This window comes from Thermobia domestica, chromosome 1 (genome assembly GCF_964235325.1).
Source record: "Thermobia domestica chromosome 1, izTheDome1.hap1.1, whole genome shotgun sequence".
NCBI classification, from domain to species: domain Eukaryota; kingdom Metazoa; phylum Arthropoda; class Insecta; order Zygentoma; family Lepismatidae; genus Thermobia; species Thermobia domestica.
The window spans coordinates 397,423,112-397,443,720 of NC_137454.1; the positions used below are offsets into that span (position 1 = coordinate 397,423,112).

Consider the following 20,609-nt stretch of genomic DNA (forward strand, 5'->3'; position numbering starts at 1 on the left):
TCTACCTCTATTTATTTTTTTTAAAGTTAAAATTGTGAAAAATGTTACATACATCCTTTTAACAGAAAGCGATTCATATATACTGTATATATGTAATATACAAACACCTTAAGTTATAGGTTCTTAACCCCCCTCCTTGACGAACCACTGATTCCCAGCCCTATATTATTCAACCAAGAAAAATTACCAGTGCTCTTTGAAAATGTGCCTCGTATTATCCTGTTGGACCTGAAACTTGCCTAAGAATAATTGCTATTTTTTCGGTACCTTCTAATCTGTTTAGGAAAAAAAAATGATTAGAGGATACAATATTGTTAACAAAGTGTGAAGACACGCGCAAGTGCTTTGATATGGCTTCAGCAAGTTATTTACGGCATTCACAACCTATCGTGCAAGCTTCTTTCTCTAAATTTACCTTTTTTTCCTACGAATTATCAGCTGATCACGTTCTATGTCAAATACACTGTTACAAGATGCAAAAAAGACGTTCTTCAATGAAATAGGTTTCGAAGCCTTTTATGGTTAGTGACAAAGCTAGGTCACGCCATTTTCCTAATAAAATAGAAAAAAAAAACTTTTTCTAGTTTGTTTTCAGTGAAAATAATTAGTCACAGAACGAAATTCAAAAGGATCCAAAACATACTTTAAATTTGTCGATTTACTAACAGAAAATAGTTTGCATAATAAAGTACAATCTGCTGTTGTCCTGCAAGAAAGTACTTTTGCATTCCACCATTAGCATTACACGTTCTATCTGTTAATTCCCATTTTCCTCTCAGAACCAAAGCGCATTCGATAGCTAAATGACAAGTTTCGCAACTTTAGCACGGAAGATACGAATTCGAATCTCGGTGGCACATCACGTGGTTCAAACACGTTGAAATATATGTCCATATCCAAACTTTTTTTTTTTGTTTGTTTGTTTTCGCGAATTCTATAGAAGAACTTGAAACTTAACATATATAAAACGATAATTATGACAGTTGTGCTATATGGTTGCGAAACATGGTCACTTAGACCATGTGGAAGAAAGTGACCTGAAAATGTTTGAGAATAAAATTCTCTGGCGAATATTTGGATGGAGGACGAACTGGAATGAGGAATAGCGCAAACGTCATAACCAGGAAATACATTATCAAGAACTGTTAGGGTTATTAGGTCTAAGACGCTCAGGAGGGCAGATCATGCAGCCAGAATGGAAGAAAGTAGGAACACTTTCAAAATTTTAACTGGAAATCCAACTGGAAAAAGACAATTTGGAAAAACTGAGCGTAGATGGGAGGACACTATTACAATGAAATCTTTCAGTTTTACGTCCCACAGTTATGCGGGCTAGGCTAAAGGAAACGGGAGAACCCCGAGAAAACCCACGCACACGGTGTTTATCCACCAAAAAAGCTCACTTGGTGCAATCTGGAATCAACTCAAGGACCCCATGCACCAGAGGTGAACGCTCTATCACTGTGGCATCGCAGCCCCTAGGTCACTATTAAGGTGAGATCTCGCAGAAATGGGTCCTAACAACAGGTTTTCTCTCTGTTAGACTAGAAACTAGAAACTATATCGAAACTAGAAGTCATAAACCTACTAGTGATTGGTGTATAAACCGGTTTTTCGTTCTTAGAAACACCATTCAAAAACTAGTTCGGTTTTCTAAACAAACTTTTTTTTAACCTCTTCGTTAACTTTATTTGGAAATGAGTACGAGAAAAACAAGACAGGATACAGACTTTGGCGAAAATCACACTGGCTTCAGTGAAATCCCAAAACTTAGAGAAAAATGAAAACTGTTTCGATAAAAAAAAAAAAAAAAGAAAGAAAGAAAAAGAAACCAGCTTCGATCAAATAACCTGTTTTCTGCAAAACCGAACCGCTTGTAACAGTGGCGGATCTAGAATGCAAAAACTGGGGATCCACCCAGAATCCAGACTATGATACGTATATCATGACTTTACTATTAACTTTCAAAAATATATAAATAGTACATTGCATAACGGAGAAGTTTGATGCAATAAGAGCTTAAGTCTGAAATATGCATTTGGAGAAAAACTGTTAGAATTTTTTTAAACATAAAACAATGTAACATGCAGCATTTTATTCCGATATTGAGTTGAAATTTAGACAGGAGACTAAACAAGCATGGTAAAAGCCACATGCGTTTGCGGCAAAAAGGGCAAAAACTTGCTTACGCCCTTATTACATCAAACTTCTCAATTTTTGTCACTAAAAGAATTGGGTGACTAGCCGCCGAGGCCCCGGGCTATATGCGCCACTGGTTTGTAAATCTACCGTATTTTCACAGTCAAACAAAACGCACTTATTATTATTTCAACCGCCCATTGTCTATGAGGTTCGGGCTACCGAAAACTGTAAGCACTGCTCCACTTGAACAACACGATCTTTATAGATTTTGCTTTTCCTTTATTTTTGAAAAATGATAAAGACTTACGTTATATGTTACTTCACTTACCATTCTGAGACTTTTTAAGATGTTCCACTAATATCAAATTCCCCATTTTCCCTTGCAAATCAACCAAACACGAATCTTGTTATTCATAAATGAAACTAACACGTTCGAAAGAGTTAAAAGAGTTGAAATATATAAAGACTTTTTCACACATTACACATGTGACTGTAAAACGTTCTAATTAACAAAGTATGTGCTGTGTAATAGAAACACACATACACATGCTTTGTTCTTGGTTAAGACGTCTGTTGTAGGAAAACTGAAGTCTTCTAACTACGCATCAGAGCTTTACAATTTTGTAATTTTCTCATTTCTTTCGGGTATTGCATATAAAAAAAAATGCACAGTCAAATTCCAGTTAGGATCGAAGGGGACCAGACCCTTTCGACATGTTCTTTTTTACTGCAAGATTGAGAACCAAATAACAGCAAAGATATAATGTATTAAATACAATTTGAAAATGATAGCCGAATTTCCTTTAAAGATTTTAAAATCATCTAAAACAATACCACTTTCGGTTTCAATTGAGGATAATGCCGAAGATAATAACCTATTCCTGGTTCACATAATCCATATTACTCGTATGTTATAGCTTCTCGCTATCTAGAGACTATTTTTTTTAGCTCTACGAAGATCAAGTATTGAAACCGGAAGTGGTTATATCTACAGCTTCCGGTTTCAATATAGGGATAAAGTTTGAAATGCAATATTTTCTTGGAGCCCTTGAGTTCATATTATATACGAGATCTGTCCAGAAAGAAAATCGAACTTAACAAAAAAAAAAAAAATGTGATCAATGAAACTGACTGCCAGCGCCGTCTAGTGGGATTCTTCCCTAGCACTTTAACAGTAACTGAATCATCTTCCCTTGTGACGCCATGTAACTGCGACAGTTGTTATGAAGCTGTGTTTCGTACTTTTGCTGATTTTACGGTGTTAAGAAAATGTAAATTTCAAAAGACACTACTCCCAGTTTTCAGTTTCCTCATTAGGGCGTTTTTGGCAAAGAACAATACGACTGCTGTGACTCAACCACCTTACTCTCCTTATTTGGCACCTGCAGACTATTTTCTATGCCCCAAAATGAAATCTACCTTCCAAGATTCCAATCCGCAGAAGATATAACAAAGAATTCGTAACGAAAGCTCCACATTATTCCGAAACGTGCATTCCAGCACTCGAAGAAGCGCTGGGAACAACGTAACAGTGAAGGGAACTATTTTGAGGGAAATGAATCTAAGTAAGTTGCGCAAATGATAAGTACCATTTTATTCAGAAACTTCGGTTTCTTTCTAGACAGACTACGTATATTTAGTATTTTAGGCTTTGATGAGAAGAGTCCCTCCCCCTCCTCCGGTCGCTGACACGAGTTTGATTTACACGATGGGAGCTTATGGTGGTTTCAATCCTACGTTAAAACTGTAGGTCCATTTCTCATGTAGCCTCGGTGCTGTAAGGAGCGCTAAATTCTAAATAACCCAAACAACCATCCTTTGATGAGGAAGATACCACAGCGATCCACGGTAGGAATAAACATATCGTTTGAATCACATATTAGGCTAACAGACCCATATCTCATACAGAATGCTTAAGGGAATGAAAAATGCAAATGGACAAAAAAAAAAAAAAAAAAAAAAAATTAAATATACACTGCGTCTTCTGTGTGCCGGTACTTGTATGTATAATAGCCCGAAACAACAACAACAACAAAGCATGGATGGAAAATTGGTTTATTCCAAGGTCATATATACCCACTGTTAAGGGCCACGCAAATTTCAACAGCGTTGGTGGATTCTGAATTGACATCAACCTAAGAATAAGTGGGCTTCAATGATTGTCCTACAATATTTAGAAGTATCGTCATGTTTGTGGTTAATCTCTGAGGATAAAATGAAGCTAAGTTACTTTTCAAAACATTAGGAATGAAATAAACCAAATCGTGAATAGAACACCGGTATTCTTACATTGTAAATACATTCTCACATAAATAAAGCAAAACTTCAGCATTGATGCTAACCCTGAGAAAGAAGTTCTAATCCTTATTATTTTCTATGAAGCAAAAATATATTAGCTTGTGAGTAAAGCTAATAAACAACTTCCGAAACTTTTAAGAGTCTCTATCACTGCGAAATTAAAATACCGCTAATTTTACAGTAATTATGTGATACCTTCAAACAGATAAAAGATAATCGAAAAGTGGATCAAGACCTCCCTAGACGATGTTATTTTGCATGAGTTACCGTTATCACGAGTCACCTAGTAGCTTTTCGTTTGCTGCTATTTAGAAACGCGAAAATAAATGCCGATTTTCTAAATGGCTGGAAATCGAAAGCAGATAAATGAGTCGTGATAACGGTATCTCACGCAAAATAATACTGTCTAGGGAGGTCTTGTTGCACTTTTCGATTATCTTTTATGTATTTGAAGATATCACATAATTACTGTAAAATTAGCGGCAATTTAATTTCGCAGTGATAAGGCCTCTTAAAGGTCACAGCATGGGTCACAGGTTGCATAAGCATCCAGGCAAAATATGTGGATATTCTTAAATTCTTACTATAAAAAAAGAATTGTAGGAAAATGATCCAAAAATGGATCAAAAGTGTGATCTTGGCTAATGATTAGTTTTTGGGTCAGGGGCCACAACATTTTTGAACGGCCCCTAAATCGAGTTTTCGTATTTTCTACGAAATAAGGACATCATACTGAGTTAAGTGATAATTTGGAAAGGAAATGAAATGAAATCTTTGAGTTTTACGTCCCACGGTTATGCCGGTTAGGCTAAAGGAGACGGTGATGATGAGTAATGAATGACATGGTGGAATGAAGAAAGTGGGAGGAAACGGGAGAACCCCGAGAAAACCCACGCACACGGTGTTTGTCCACCACAAAGTTCACTTGGCGAGGACTGGGATCGAAACCGGGACCCCAAGCACCAGAGGTGAACGCTAAATGATAGTTTGGGTTTGGCTACACTATATGTAGTTCTCCAAATGTAAGACCTATCGATCTTTTGATCCAAAAATGTAAGATGCCTCAGACTTCCATTAACGTTAATTCCCAACAGGTCATAATTATGCCAGTTCGTGTCGCTAGCTGCGTTGCCTCGTACCTAATGCCAAAAAGTGTCTATAACTGAAGGCAATCTGCAAACAAGCCGAAAGCTTAGGGACAGAGGTAAAAAGCGGATCTGAAAAGGTAAGAGGACGCATGAAGTCACTTCGTGCCTATCTTTGCCCATTGTATTTTTTAAGAAGTGAAGGGACGCCATAGATATTTATTGAAAGTGGGGGAACTGTATCCTCGCGTTCTCCCTCACTTTTACCCTGTTTAGGGAATAAAGCTAGTTAGGATAACAGCAAAAAAAAAAAAAAAACTGCTGGATATAATGGGAATAAACTTCAAGTACTTTTTAGTTATTTTCTTAAATATTAACATTATTTCTTAACAAATATATAACAAAAAAAAATAGAATTCCTGTTATTTCTGTTTTTACTATATTTGTAAGCACTGACTCAGCAAATGGAATTTACTAAAACAGAACTAACGCAAGATTCTCAATTTTTTTCTTCTACTTCGATGACTATTCATCAGTCGATTGTGGATACACAAAAGGAATGCATAAGGTAAGTTGTTTTCCTCTCTTCTCTCTGTCTTTCGTTGCAGCATAATAAAAAGAAAAGCTCAATATATATAAAAGGAAAGATTCTGGGTCATTGTTCTTAGTTGTTCTGTATTCCAGAGACAGGAACAACCTTCATGAAGATTCAGAATACAGCATCTCCTGGTCTTATATTCACTACCATTCAATAGGATAACCGGATTGGATTTATTTTATTTTTATTTCGTGAAGGAATTTCAACATTTTTCTCTCATGAATAGGATGCCGGGTTTACAATGGAAAAGGTAAGGAAAATAAATATAGCTATTATCTTTTTAAAAATAATGTTTGTGCAATTTCCTTTTTAAAAAATTCAATAACAGTCCACAGAAATATGTTTTCGCATTATTGTTGGACATAAATATTTATGCCACATATAGCTCTATTTATGTCCTAGTAGTTAGCGTTCTTGACTTATTTATTTTGAGTTTAATGCCCTATGTTTATGCTGCAAGGTTAAAAGAGATGGTGATGACTGATATAATTAACGGAATGATGGAATAAAGGAAGTGGAATGAAACAGACTCGAGAAAAACACGGTGTTTGTACACCACAAAGCTCACTTCACGGGAGCAGGGACTGAACCACAGATGAACGTTCTACCACAATGAAACCGAGGCTTCTTTTCAGGGGCGTAAATAAGGGCCCCGCAGACCCCGCATTGCGGGGGGCCCAAGCCATCATAGGGCCCCAGATTGTGAAGTGGACATAGAGAAGGGACCCACTCCACCCTGTCTGCGGGATGGACCACTGCCAGGGGCGTAAATAAGTGTCCCGCAGACCCCACATTGCGGGGGGCCCAAGCCATCAGAGGGTCATAAATTGTGAAGTGGAACATAGAGAAGGGGCTCCACTCCACGCTGTCTGCGTTGTAGCCTCTAAGCCTTTAGTTACGCCACTGCTCCTTTTGATCGATTATTTTACACAGCAAATATATTTAATGTTATATTGAAGTAGAGATGGCCATTCTACAATGGGCTATTTTAAGTCAGCACTTCCCAACGTATAGATCGCGATCTACCAATAGGCCCTGAGGAAATAATTGGTGGGACACGAATTTCTTATATGGACTATCAGACTGAGTTGTTACTTAGTACAATCGAGGGGAAATGTACCATTTCGTGGGGATTTCCTGGACCTCAGATGCGAACATTATGAGTGTTCACATCGCCACTTAGGTGAAAAGTATATTCATCACTGAAGAGGACAAGAGCTAGAAAATCATCGTGCTGCAGCGACTAGTCGCCATCTTTGCTACTAGCGCTTTCTAACGACAGACAGAGGAAACAGTGCCTGCGCATCGTTGTGTACAAAACTGAGTTACTCTTTAATTTGAGTATTATTTATGATTGTAATAAATACTACAAAGTCTTAAAACCCTGACATTCGTTTTGAAACACCCTGTATAACGAAAATACAGGGAATCCACACTGATGATAAGATATACGGTCCAATTCCCTCCGAGCCACTCCCTGAAATCATCACTAATGGTACTACAGAAAAGTTTACTGTTTTTTTCTAACAGAAAAGCGGCAACATTGTAATCATATTTAGATTGAACTTTCTCTGCTAATAGCGTGGGAAGGTGCAAATTAGTCAATAAGAAAGCTAAATACTAATTGTCCGCTATCTATAATATACTTATGTGTTTGTATCTTAAAGTGTCCTGGGTCACCCACGATTCCATACATCGTAAAACCCTACAATATACACTGCAGTGGGAGGAATACAAAATATTAGGCAATAAATATTCTAAACACTACACTCGAACAACTCCCACACTGAAGACTATAAAAAAGAAAGAAAAAAAACGGTGCCTCGCCGCAATGCCGTACACGGACAGACGTCCCTGGCTCAGTGTGTTTGTTGCTTTTATATTTCCCCGCCTACTCCTCATACACACACGCGTTATGCATTGTCATGTAACACAATCAGTTCTTCTATGGAGCTACACATAACATGTGAACAGCCCTACTAAACAAGTTTCAAGTTTCCTTTTACAAATGCTTTAAATATCACTTTTATATTCGGCCAATACATGTTTTCTCTCGGACACCACACAAGCAAAACAATGAAAGTACAGAACAATACGGGAAAGGAAACATTCCAAATGAAGAATGTACAAGAGAAACATGTTCAATTGAGAATTTACCATTTGCTTGCTTTGTAGTTTATTTGAAAAGTCGTTGTTAAGTTAGATGAAAAAAGATAGTACTAAAATAGCATATTGTAATTATATACAAAATGTGGACAACGCCTAAGCCATACTGGTCTACCAGACAAAAGTTTTTTACTTCATGACCACGCAGCGCTGCCAACATGTACGATAATTATCGAATCATACCATAATTTTGACTCTCATACAACGTACGATAACTTGTGTACAACAGTAGCAAAATATGCGACATTTAATAAAACCTAGTAAGATACAAATCTAAGTTTCGAAGATACTCATAAACTGAGAAAAATGTAAGTCATTACGCAAAGAAAAGAATTTGAATTTTGGAATCTATGTAACCTAGTTTATTCCAGTGACAAAAACTTAGAATTAAACAAAATTCTAAATGCAACTGATAAAAAGAAGCTATCAACCCTGACGAAATTTTTGCAGTCATTCTATCGTTTACAGGAAGAAGCTTTGAAAGCGGGTCAGGACAACAATGCACCCTCTACTCCATCATAAGAAAACAAACGTTTGTTAAAGATATGCCACATAGATTTGATCCCTAGTCTTCTGTAGCAAGCGCTATTATCGGCTGAAGGAATTCCACCCGCTTTCTCTCGCTTAGCAACAGCTAAACCCTTATTGGCTCAACGCGTGGGTGTGTGAGGGTGTAGTTCGCATTTTTGCCACGGCTCAAGACATTTTGGCAGCACAATAGATAATCTTTTAGTGTACCTATTCAGTTGTATTTGTTGTTGTGTATATTCACATTAGGAGTGTCATAAACGTGTAGAATTGTATTATGGGCTACAGGCCTTCAATACAAATAAATATTTTTTTTTTTTAAGTGTATTCCAAATAGGATAAGGGTAATCTCTGAAAAATGTAAAAGAACAGAGCAGTAGTTGAAATATTTTTACGTTTAAGCTAAGTGAAGATGATGCAAGAATTGGTGGAATGAGAATGTGAGACAAAACCAGAGTATCCTGAGAAAATCCAAGAACACAATGTCGTTCACCACAAACTTACCTGGATGGGGATTGAACCAGAAATCCCACACACAACAGAACCATTTCAGTAAAAAAAAAAAAAAAAAAAAAAAAAAAGCGTACCGAAAGAATATTTCTGGGCCAATGCTTAGAAATATATATGCAGATGTATTTGAACTCCTTAGGCCCACGGCTTGAAATATTATTTCCTGTACTTGCTTGAAAAAATGAAATGAAATATTTGAGTTTTACGTCCCACGATTATGCCGGTTAGGCTAAAGGAAACGGTGATTATGAGAAATGAATGAAATTGTGGAATGGAATGAGTGGAAACGGGAGAACCCCGAGAAAACCCACGAGCACGGTGTTTGTCTACCACAAAGTCCACACGGCGCGAGCTGGAATCGAACCAGGGACCCCAAGCACCGTAGATGAACGCTCTACCACTGAGCCACCACGCCCCCTGTACTTGCTGAAGTCCCGTATTTTTGCTAGTTATCTAATTTCCGAAAAATAAGCTATCTTGTGTTCCAAAGCCCCATTGAGAAGACTTAGACATTCATAGATCTATACTATGAAGTGCACATAGTATATCTGTTATTAACTCTACCGCCAGTCTCCAGCAATATGGTGTCTAATCCCCCGTGATTTGATGTGTATTATTGAAAAACCAAAGAGAAACCTAAAGGAAAACATCAGATTTTCGATGAGAGATTTACCACAACTATGTGAGATCAAAAGTGAACTCTTCTGACATAGAAAATGTAGGCTATATCTATTATGCTGTTCTCCTGTAAACATAGCCACAACTTCTTTAATAAAATTTGTTGTAGACGCACCGCAGGTTGTGATGCAAGTTTTCGTTTGCATTGTAATCCTATGATTTTGTGTGGCAAACAGTGATGTGATACTGCTTTTAAAAACCGCTGATATATCTATAAGCTTCGCAAACACTCGTTTTAATTGATTAATATTCTAACATGATTTTTTAATGTTTCATGATTTTATGGATACTATCTAAAGAAGCATCGGAAAGACTTTAGTTCCTCTGATGTACTAAAAAATATAATTATATAAAATGTTATGTATACGTTCAATTCATTCTATTGTGGAAATTATTCATGTTTACTTTTTTGTTAAACGATTATAGTATAGTAATTTCACGTTTGATTGGAGGAAGGCAACATCCTTTATGAGCAAGAGTTTCACATTTTTTTTATTTGTATTTACGTAACTACGCTACTGATTAAAATATGTACGTTTATCTCAAACTCAGGGTTACGCAACTTCACCCTGCTCGCCCCAATAATGACGCCCCGTTATATAAACTCTGTGTGTTCCCATGAGATTACTAAAACTAAACAGATGAGTTCGTTCCTCTAGCTCAGCGTTTCCTAACCGGTGTGCCGCGAATGCCCGCTGGTGTGCCGCGAGGAATCGGAACAAAATTATTAATTTTACAGCAATCAAATTGCAAAACGTAGGGAAAAATGTATATTTGTATTTCACATTACTAAGAACCTCTACTATGAATCTACAATTTAAAATTTCATACCGTGTTACTGTTCTGTGCATTTCTAATGTTGAAAAAAGTATTTATCATCATTGTTATGACCATTGTAGCTTCTTTATTGTTGCAGACTATTTCGTAACTTGAAAATTTAAAATATCAGTCAATCCTTTCGACAAATTATCTTCGTTTGTGTTTTAAAAATAAGAGAGATGTGTTTGTTCGTTCGTTATTTCGTGATCTTCCTTCTTAGTAAAACGTTGGATCCAGTTTTTAAAAAGAAAGCGTATTTTTAAAAACCTGAGTCCTATATTTCGTTGCAGTTGTTTTCTATTTTTAAAGTAGAATGAAAAATAAACATAATGATTTACCACGGGGAAAAAGCAGTGATAGAGATTTCTTCTCTATGAGAAGATCAATAATCACAGAAAAAATACCACTGTGTTTTATATTTACAAATAATAATATCTATAAGTGTGCCGCGAGAAACCAAGTAACACCCGTAGTGTGCCGCAAGTTGAATAAGGTTGGGAAACGCTGCTCTAGCTGCTGCTTAAACTTAGTTTTAGGGGGAATGTTATTTCTGACAACACTGCAATTTCTATGGATGGCAACACTGAAAATTTTTCAGGTTTATATTTTCTGTTGTAGAATAACATTATCTATGACTGTGGTAAGTTGCATTTCATTATCTCCTTTCACTTATGAAAAACAAGCAAAAAAAAAAAAATTCTATTATTTTTAGTATGACAGGCTCCAGAAAGATAAATATGTGTATATACCACTTCATTTTTCACGAAAATCTGTTAAAATTTACGAAAGTGATAAAGAATTCTTCAACAGAAGCTTACTTTTCATCTACCCTGTAGTAGGTCACTTTAAAATATTTCGCGTTAGGAGAAAAATCCATCCAAAAACCTTAACTTTAATGACAGATTTCGGGCTTTCAAATTAAGATCATCCAATGAAGATTGCAGCACTTTCGTTTAAATGGGGGTGGGTGGGAGTGGGTGGATGGTTCTTCAACGAAAGCGGCATTTATTATTGATGTTGTTTCTGCGTTGAAAGCCATTTTATGTGACAGCGAAACGTGTAACCGTTAATAGTTTCAATCACGAACATGTCTACGCCCATGGACTCGCGTACTCCCCCCTCCCTTTCCCCTGGTCTTTTTAATTAAGAGAAACTGATGGAACGTTACTTCCACTGCTTATTGATTCGATCAACGACAGACGAGTCAACAGAGGCCTCTTGGTTCAGATGACAGCGAATCATTTCGCTCTGCCTACTTTATTATTACATGCCCCATACATTGTACGGGACAGAATGCAAATTACGTCATGTGACGTCACTCTGTCAACATGTACGATGCTGTGACAAGTAGATATGTGACAACTGTCTATACATGACAGGCATGATTACAACTATACATGTAAATAGAAGATATCGAAAAAATAATCTCTCAACTACATTTAGAAAGGCGACGAAATAAATACAGTAAAACATCGTTAATCCAAACTAATTGAAGGGCATACGTTAACAACAACAACAAAAAAAAATCAATTTACGCCCCACGATTATGCCCTTTGGGTTAAGGAAGATAATGAATAAGGTAAGTGCATGATGATGAAAGAATTGGTGGAATGACAAAATGGGAGGAAACGGGAGTACCCCGAGAAAACCCAGACACGATCTTGTCCACCACAAAATTACTTGGCTGGAGATAAAATCAAGGACTCCACGCATCAGAGGTAAGCATTCTTAGTCATCGTTCTCTTTCTCAGGTTAACGAAAGTCGGGATCAACTTAAGGGTCTTCACTACAGCGAAATTAAACTACCACTAATTTTAGAGTTTTTTCCGTAATATTTCCAAAACAAATAAAAAATACTCGAAAATACTAGATAATACGATTTTGCATGTGATACCGTTATCACAACTCATGTATCTGCTTTCGATTTGCAACTGTAGAAAGATTTAGCATTTTTTGCGGTTTCTGTAAATAGCGGGAAACCAAAACCTGGAGATAGAACCAGGCAGGTCTGTAGCCAGCCCAAAAATGTAGGGGGGCCGGATGCAACCATATAGTTCATTTGCCAGTCTACTGTGAAAATTTTAGGGGGGGGGGGCTAGACCACCCTGGATACGAGCCTGGAACCAGGGACTCCATGCATCAGAAGTAAGCACTCTGAGCCATCCTTCTCTTTCTCAGGTTAACGAAAGTCCGGATTAACTTAAGAGGCGTAATCACTGCGAAATTAAAATACCGCAAATTTTACAGTAATTATGAAATATCTTCAAATAGATAAAAGATAATCGAAATGTGAAACAAGAGCGCGCTAGACAATATTATTTTGCATGAGGTACCGTTATCACGACTCACGTAGTAGCTTTTCGTTTCTAGTCATTTAAAAACGCGAAAATAAATGCCGATTTTCTAAATGACTGGAAATCGAAAACAGGTAAGTGAATCGTGATGACGGTATCACATGTATAATAATATTAGCGAGCTCTTGTTCCACTTTTCGATTATCTTGTATCTATTTGGAGATATCACAAAATTACTGTAAAATTAGCGGTATTTTAATTTCACCGTGATGGGGACTCTTAAATAACTTGAAAGAACAGCAGACTGTGCAAAAACTCTGTATATAGCAACAAAATACGTTTATTATGATGCATTTAAAGCGTATAGGCCCAAATACATATACTAATACTCTATTGTAACCAGGCCTGCAGCCAACCAAATAAGTTGGGAGGAACACAAATATGTTAGGGGCAGAGGCGAATCCAGGGGGTGATTGCCCCTCCTAGAAGAGGAAACTTTATTTTATTTATAAGTAAAACTCATCCCAGAGTTTGGAGCTCTTAAAAGTAGATCTAAGCAGCAGTATTACAACCCACCGCCCCCCCCCCCAGAAGTTCCTCCTGGATCCGCCCCTGGTTAGGGGTCCAAGTTGTTAAAAACTGCAAACTCTCTACATCAATAGTTAGTCAGATCTTATACAGAGCAAGTCAAAACGATGGACCTGGTTTCAGAAACTTATTCTGTGAAATCTAAATAAACATGTTATTGTGAGACATGCGCTTCGAACGGTTACTTTCGAAGTTTAGTTACCACACAGTGTTTCTACTTTCTACCAGGACCGGATTTAGACATGGGCCACATGGGCCCGGGACCAGGACGGCAAATTTTGAGTGGCGGCAATTTAAAAGAATCTTTCTTAAAAACTCTAAAATTATTGAAAATACATATCTCACCAACGACTCAATAAAATAAGCGAAAGCTATTTTTTTTTTTTTTAAATGCCGTGACGACGATAATATTGCAGCAGATTAGTCGTAGCAAATATTGTCGTAAGTTAGTTGGTTATTAACGTGCTTTGATCAGTTGTCGGTGTATCTGCGGAAAAGGGCGGCAGTAGGCAGCTAGGTGCGGTCTATTGGTGGTTAGGGGTGACAATTTCGCCTGAGCCCATGGGCGCAAAACATGGAAATCCGGCCCTGCTTTTCTACTGCTAACATTCGGCAGCGTGGATGAAATAAGTTCCTGATATTGACTACTATATGCTGTAAAAGATTTTGCAACAGATACAGAAATGAAAGTTTTACGTCCCACGCTTATGCCGGTTAGGCTAAAGGAGACTGTGATGATGAAAGATGAGTGAAATGGTGGAATGAAAAGTGGGAGGAAACGGCAGAACTCCGAGAAAACCCACGAGCATGGTGTTTGCCCACTACAAAGTCCACACGCGCGAGCTGGGATCGAACCAGGGACCCCAAGCACCGGAGGTGAACGCTCTACCACTGAGCCACCGCGCCCCCAAAAGAGATACAGAGTATCGGATTGATGTGTGTCGTGTTACGCGAGATGTTCATATACAAGACTAGTGGTATGTTTGAAGAAAAGTTTGACAGTTTACGTTTCTTAGTGCTATAAGATGTGTTTTAGATTTCACAGAACAAGTTTCTGAAACCGGATCCAACATTTTGATTTGCTCTATATGAGTGGTCTCATATTCCTTCATTCTAGCTCCCAAACAACAACATTAGTTTTATTGAGAAAGTGTATGCATGCATATTGAGTTTTTGAGAGTGGTCCGGACCTGGTAGACCCCCCTGGGTGGGCTCTTATAACGATGTACACTCATGTCCAAAATTATTGCCGCATTTCTATAAATATGTTTTTGTAGGAATATAATTTGATAACGAATTCGTCCGGTATTTCTTATAATGTTAGTATGTATATAATCGGCAAAGACATACATGTGGCAAATTTCATGTCAAAAGAGCAGTAAATAAGAATAAAACGAAAATTAAACTTTCTTGTCCATTTAGCAACATTTTGTTTTACTTTCGTATTTATAATTCTTTTCGTATGCAATTTACCACAAATATGCATTTCCCGATTATACACATAATGTCAGTAATAAAAGTGCTCTGCAAAATCATTATGAAATTATATTCTTACAAGAAGACAGTTATAGATATGCGACAATCATTTTGGACATGAGTGTACAAATCAAGCGGAGCTTTCACGTTAAACTCGCACTTTATCCGTCCGTTCCACAGTAAAAGAACACAGACTACAATACATGCTTATACTTAGATATCCATTGTGTATATTTAAAAAAAAATGTATTTCTTTACGAAGATAATCTTACGTAAGCTAAACCATTCATCTTTTCTGCTTTACGAAGCAGGAACAAACAAACACCTTGCATCCCTCTCCACTTCTCTCCCTTCGTCCTTCGAGCGAAAAGAATTTCTACTTCCGGTGCGACTGCACCAGCGCCGCCAAGAACTTATGCCGACAGAAAGGAACTCCTCCCAATGCATTTCAGAAAAATAAAGAGATTATGCAGAGCTGAGATAAGCAGTAACACTTAAAACTGTGCGAGATATATTTCTTTGGTATCCTTCATGTGAGAAAAGTGCGATGATGTAAGATTTCAGCTTTTTCCATATATTTTGTCTACTGCAACAACTATGCCCCCTCCGTCATTACACAGGCTTCATAAGTAGCTGTAGGCTTCGTTGCTAGGGTTAGCACAAGAGCGGATCCATAACTTTCTTGAACGGGAGACGCAGATGTGGGAATAAACTTTATATATTGCTTATATACTGTATATAAATTTGAGATTTATGCAAGGTGTTTCAAAACAGACAACATTTGGGAAGTGATTCCTGACTAACAGTATATACCAACCTGGCTGCATAAATGCTTTTTTTTTTCGGCTGCCAAAAACATGAAAAAATGAACTTCAAACGTCCATATCTTCCATACTATGGGACCTACCGTAGTCGGGTCAAGACTTCACTTTGGAACTAGTATGTGCTCCATCCAAATATCCAAGCTTCATAATCCTGCGGTATTTCCGCAACAATTTTTATAGTAGTAGTTGGTGAGTACTTCAAATTATATGCCTTTAGCTAAACCCCTTCTATAAAAATTGTTGCATGAGTACCTTAAGATTCTAAAACATATATTTTTGGATATCGCACATATTAGTTCCTAAGTGAAGTCTTGACCTGACTACGGTAGATCCCATAGTTTTGCACCTATGGACCTTTAAAGTTTATTTTTTCATGTTTCGGCAGCCTCTAACACCGAAAGGAAGCATTTGTGCACCCAGGATGGTCTATACGTTTTGTCTTATCTTGGTGTCAGGAACCACCTCCTAAACATTGTCGGTGTTTTTTTAAACACCCTGTATATGTATGCTGCAGAAAAGCCTACTTTCGTTGTATTATATTCACTATTTCTGTGTGAATATCTTTGACAAAACTCGGCTAAACTTGAACATTTTGTTCCCTGCTTTGAGGGCTGAATGCTGTTATGCTACTGTTGAAACCGGAAGTTATAGTAGACTTCCACCACTTCCGGTTTTAGTAGAGGACAAAGATGAAGTGTATTCTTTGGACACTTCATTGACTGCAGGGAATCGCTTCTCGGTATCTATTATGTTTTTGCTCTATGGTGATCTACGTTTATTTTAAACCGGAAGTGGTTGATTTTTACCACTTCCGTTTGAATATCAACTGCACTACCGAACTCAATTTCTAACTTTTTATCTTCTACATTCTGGGCAAAACTGATCGTGATCCATCAAGTATTTTTTTTCCTGCCAGACGTGTAGGGCTGTGCGATATGTCGATATATCAATATCAGCTTATATCGATAATCGATATCGTAATATCGACGTCGATATATCTATTCGATATCCATATCAGACAAATATCGAATGTCGATATCGCACAGCTCTACGGACGTGCAGACACATAAACAGAGAGGGTAAATTCAAAGGCGTTTTGGTAAACCGAACTCTTTGAAGATAATATGTCATAATAATGTTAAAGATCGCACGTCAAACGAAAAATGGTTATATGCACGTCAAAAGAATAAGGTTAAGGATCGCACATCAAAAGAGTATCGTTTAACATCGCACGTCAAAAAATAAGGTAAAGATCGCACGTCAAAAGAGTAAGGTAAAGATGGCACGTCAAAAGAATATGATAAAGATCGCACGTCATAAGGAATAGTTCATATCAGAGAATTAGGGACGAGTCTGCACCGCTTTTGGTTTATTTATTTATTTCCTACAATAAGTATTATTTCGAGAATAGTTGCTATTTAATAGTTTATCCTTTATCTTCGAATAACTTTCACGTTATTCGCTTAGGCAATAAACTTTTCAACACGCTTAGCACTAATGGACTTATTAAATACAACAATGTTTCGTTAAGGACCAGAAAATTATCGCAAGACATTAATATTATTTCTTGACATTTCCAATATTTTTAAAAAGGTGCTGAAATATGGGGGAGACAACAACATATTCATCTGTTATCTTGAATTGTTTCTAAGACACTTCCCTCTTCTTAAGTACTGAAACTCTTTATTACGTTATTGCTGTTGTGCTTAACGAACTGTTAAAGAGAAGGAACCAACTCTACGGCGAAGGAGATTCGCATTGTTGGCGATTTCCGCCTCAGTTTGAAAGGAAACAAAAACATTAAAGAAACAAAAATAGATCCAATTGGATAAACGGTAGTTTTGTTTAAGATTATGCAATTGCCTTCAACAACTGACAAATAAATGAATATGCATTGCAGTATTTTTTATATGCGAGAGAAAGTAGCAAAAGAAAAAAATGGCCGCAGTGCTACTTCCTGTAACTCAAGTACAAACAGTTGTTCCCAATCTAAGTGAATTAGTTAAATATTGATACACTTACACAACTTTATAAAAATAACATTGTAGCACTTGGAAAAGTGAATTTGGAAGTTTCTGGTGGCATTCAATCCGGTGAAGAGTTTACATTTTTTTCTGTCAGCACGGTGGGTCAGTCGGAGAGCGGTCACCTCGGTGGACAAGAGTGTCAAGTTGAGAAGTACATTTTCAAATCGAGACGAGACGACAAAACATGACAATTCTCGTCTCGTTTTCGAAAAGAGACGAATTTTTTTTCTAATTTCATGGGCAACACTAATTCATCCAAGTCTTAGATCATTGTTACAGCGTTGTAGGATTCTAGTATAAAAACTATAAAATGAAGACAGTGGCGAATCTAGAAATAAAAACTGGAGAGCTAGCCAAAACCTACACAATGATACATATATCACGAATTTACTATAACTTTCAAAAAACTATCAATAGCTTGATTTACTTTTGTCACTAAAAAACTAGGGGGCCTAAGCCCCTCCGACCCCGAGCTAGATCCGTCTCTGAATGAGAAAAAAAATATTAGCATTTAAAAATACGTACGTAAGTCAATACTCCATTAGTAAATATGATTTCTTTAAATGTTATTATATCTTACCTTTCGGGTACTTCTCGTGATAGGATTCTAATAGCAGATAAAATTGGAAGAAAAAACAGGTTATACGTTTTTACATATATTTCTAAAATGAAATAAAAAAAAAAGCTTTTCGAGAACAGAGACGAGACAGAAATTTTTGAGCGCATAAAGAGACGAGATATCCTTATTTCTTGTGTCATTTCGTCTCGAGGGCAACACTACCGTTGCGAGAGGCTCCTAGTTAGATCCCAGGCAATATGAATGTGATAAATTACATTACGCCTGTGTAATTTAAGTTCCCCTGGAGACAAGGTGGTTCAGTGGTAGAGCGCTTTCCTGTGGTGTGTGTGTGGGGTCCCAGGTTCGATCCCCAGTCAAGTAAGTTTGTGGTGGACAACATTGTATCCGTGGGTTTTCTCGGAGTATTCCCGTTTCCTCCCACTTTATCACTCCACTAATTCTTAGATCATCTCACAGCAAAAAATGAAGTGTTGAAACAACACAAAATGACTACCACTTTGGCGTGTTACTTGTGTGTTAATTCAAGGCCAAGCACGGGGGGCACGGTGGCTCAGTGGTAGAGCGTTCACCTCTGGTGCTTGGGGTCCCGGGTTCGATCCCAGCCCCTGCCAAGTGAACTTTGTGGTGGACAAACACCGTGCTCGTGGGTTTTCTCGGGGTTCTCTCGTTTCCTCCCACTTTCTTCATTCCACCATTTCACTCATCTCTCATCATCACCGTCTCCTTTAGCCTAACCGGCATAACCGTGGGGCGTAAAACTCAAAGATTTCATTTCATTTTCAAGGCCAAGCACATCGCCTTCAGAGCATAATCAGAAATACCTCCTTATTGACTGTAAGTACTTGCATCGCTTTTTATTGTTTGGTATGAGCAAAGCCTTGGGAAATATATTTCGCATTTGTGGCAAATAATGAATAACATTCTGTCTTTTCTATAATCAGTCACAATAATATTGTTGTAAACCTGTGAATCATCTGACAACAGTTACACATGTAGCGGTGCTTCCATCTATTTTCTTTATCTGTTATTCTTGTGTCTTAACACTTATGAACAGAAGATGGCAGGACTGTTGCCTAAGTAACTGTTGTCAGACGATTCACAGGTTTACAACAATATTACTGTGATCGATTACAGAAAGTGTAGAACATTATTCGTTACTTGGCATAAGTGCCAAATATACTTCGCAAAGCTTTGCTCATATTAAACGATAAATACCAACGCAAATTCTCTCAGATAGTAACTAGTTGTTTCTGATATGCTCGGAAGGCGATGTGCTTGGTGCTGAGTTAACACACAAGTAACACGCTAAAGTGGTAGTCATTTTGTGTTGTTTCAACACCTCATTTTTTTACAGTGCATTCACTTCCTTTAATCAACGTCTCCGTCAGCCTAAAGGGCATAAACGTTGGACGTTAAACTGAAGGATTTCGTTGTTTTCCTCTTGTAGAGTAAGGAAAAAGATACTTCTTATAGGAAATCAATAGCAATTTTCAAATTAATTTTTGAAAATGGCAAAGTGAACTCCTCCCTGTTCCAAATGAAATTCCTGGTTACGGTCATGGTGAAGAATGTAGGAAGACATTTAATATAAAAACTCTATAACCAGCTTCTTTCTTTCATTCCTGCTTTACCGATATTGTTAAAACTCCCAATATAATATGACCTTCCGGCTATATCTGAAACGATGCAATTACTGAACATATGTCCAGCTTAAGTTTAGTATAATATTTCACGAAAAGTACAGGATATTTCAGGATCCGTATGTAGAATGACTACATATTGCATGAGTATGGTGAAAAGCCGGATTTTCGCCTGAGTGAGTTCTGATTGAGAAACCATATATAAACAAAATCCTGGTCAAAAGAAGAAACCATAAGGAAATCGTGAGATTTCATTCATTCATCTTCGGTTGTTGCGTGAGACATTGTTCAACGCATGTTAGCCGACGTATGTGAAAAAAAATTCATACAACCTCTCTCTCTCAACACTGAAAAAG

General features: G+C 37.3%; 1 protein-coding gene across 1 annotated transcript in view; it reads right to left on the reverse strand.

Annotated features, from left to right (window-relative positions):
* Nucleotides 1-20,609, reverse strand: part of LOC145682948 (uncharacterized) — a 666,209-nt gene that overhangs the window by 54,942 nt on the left and 590,658 nt on the right. The window lies entirely within an intron of this gene.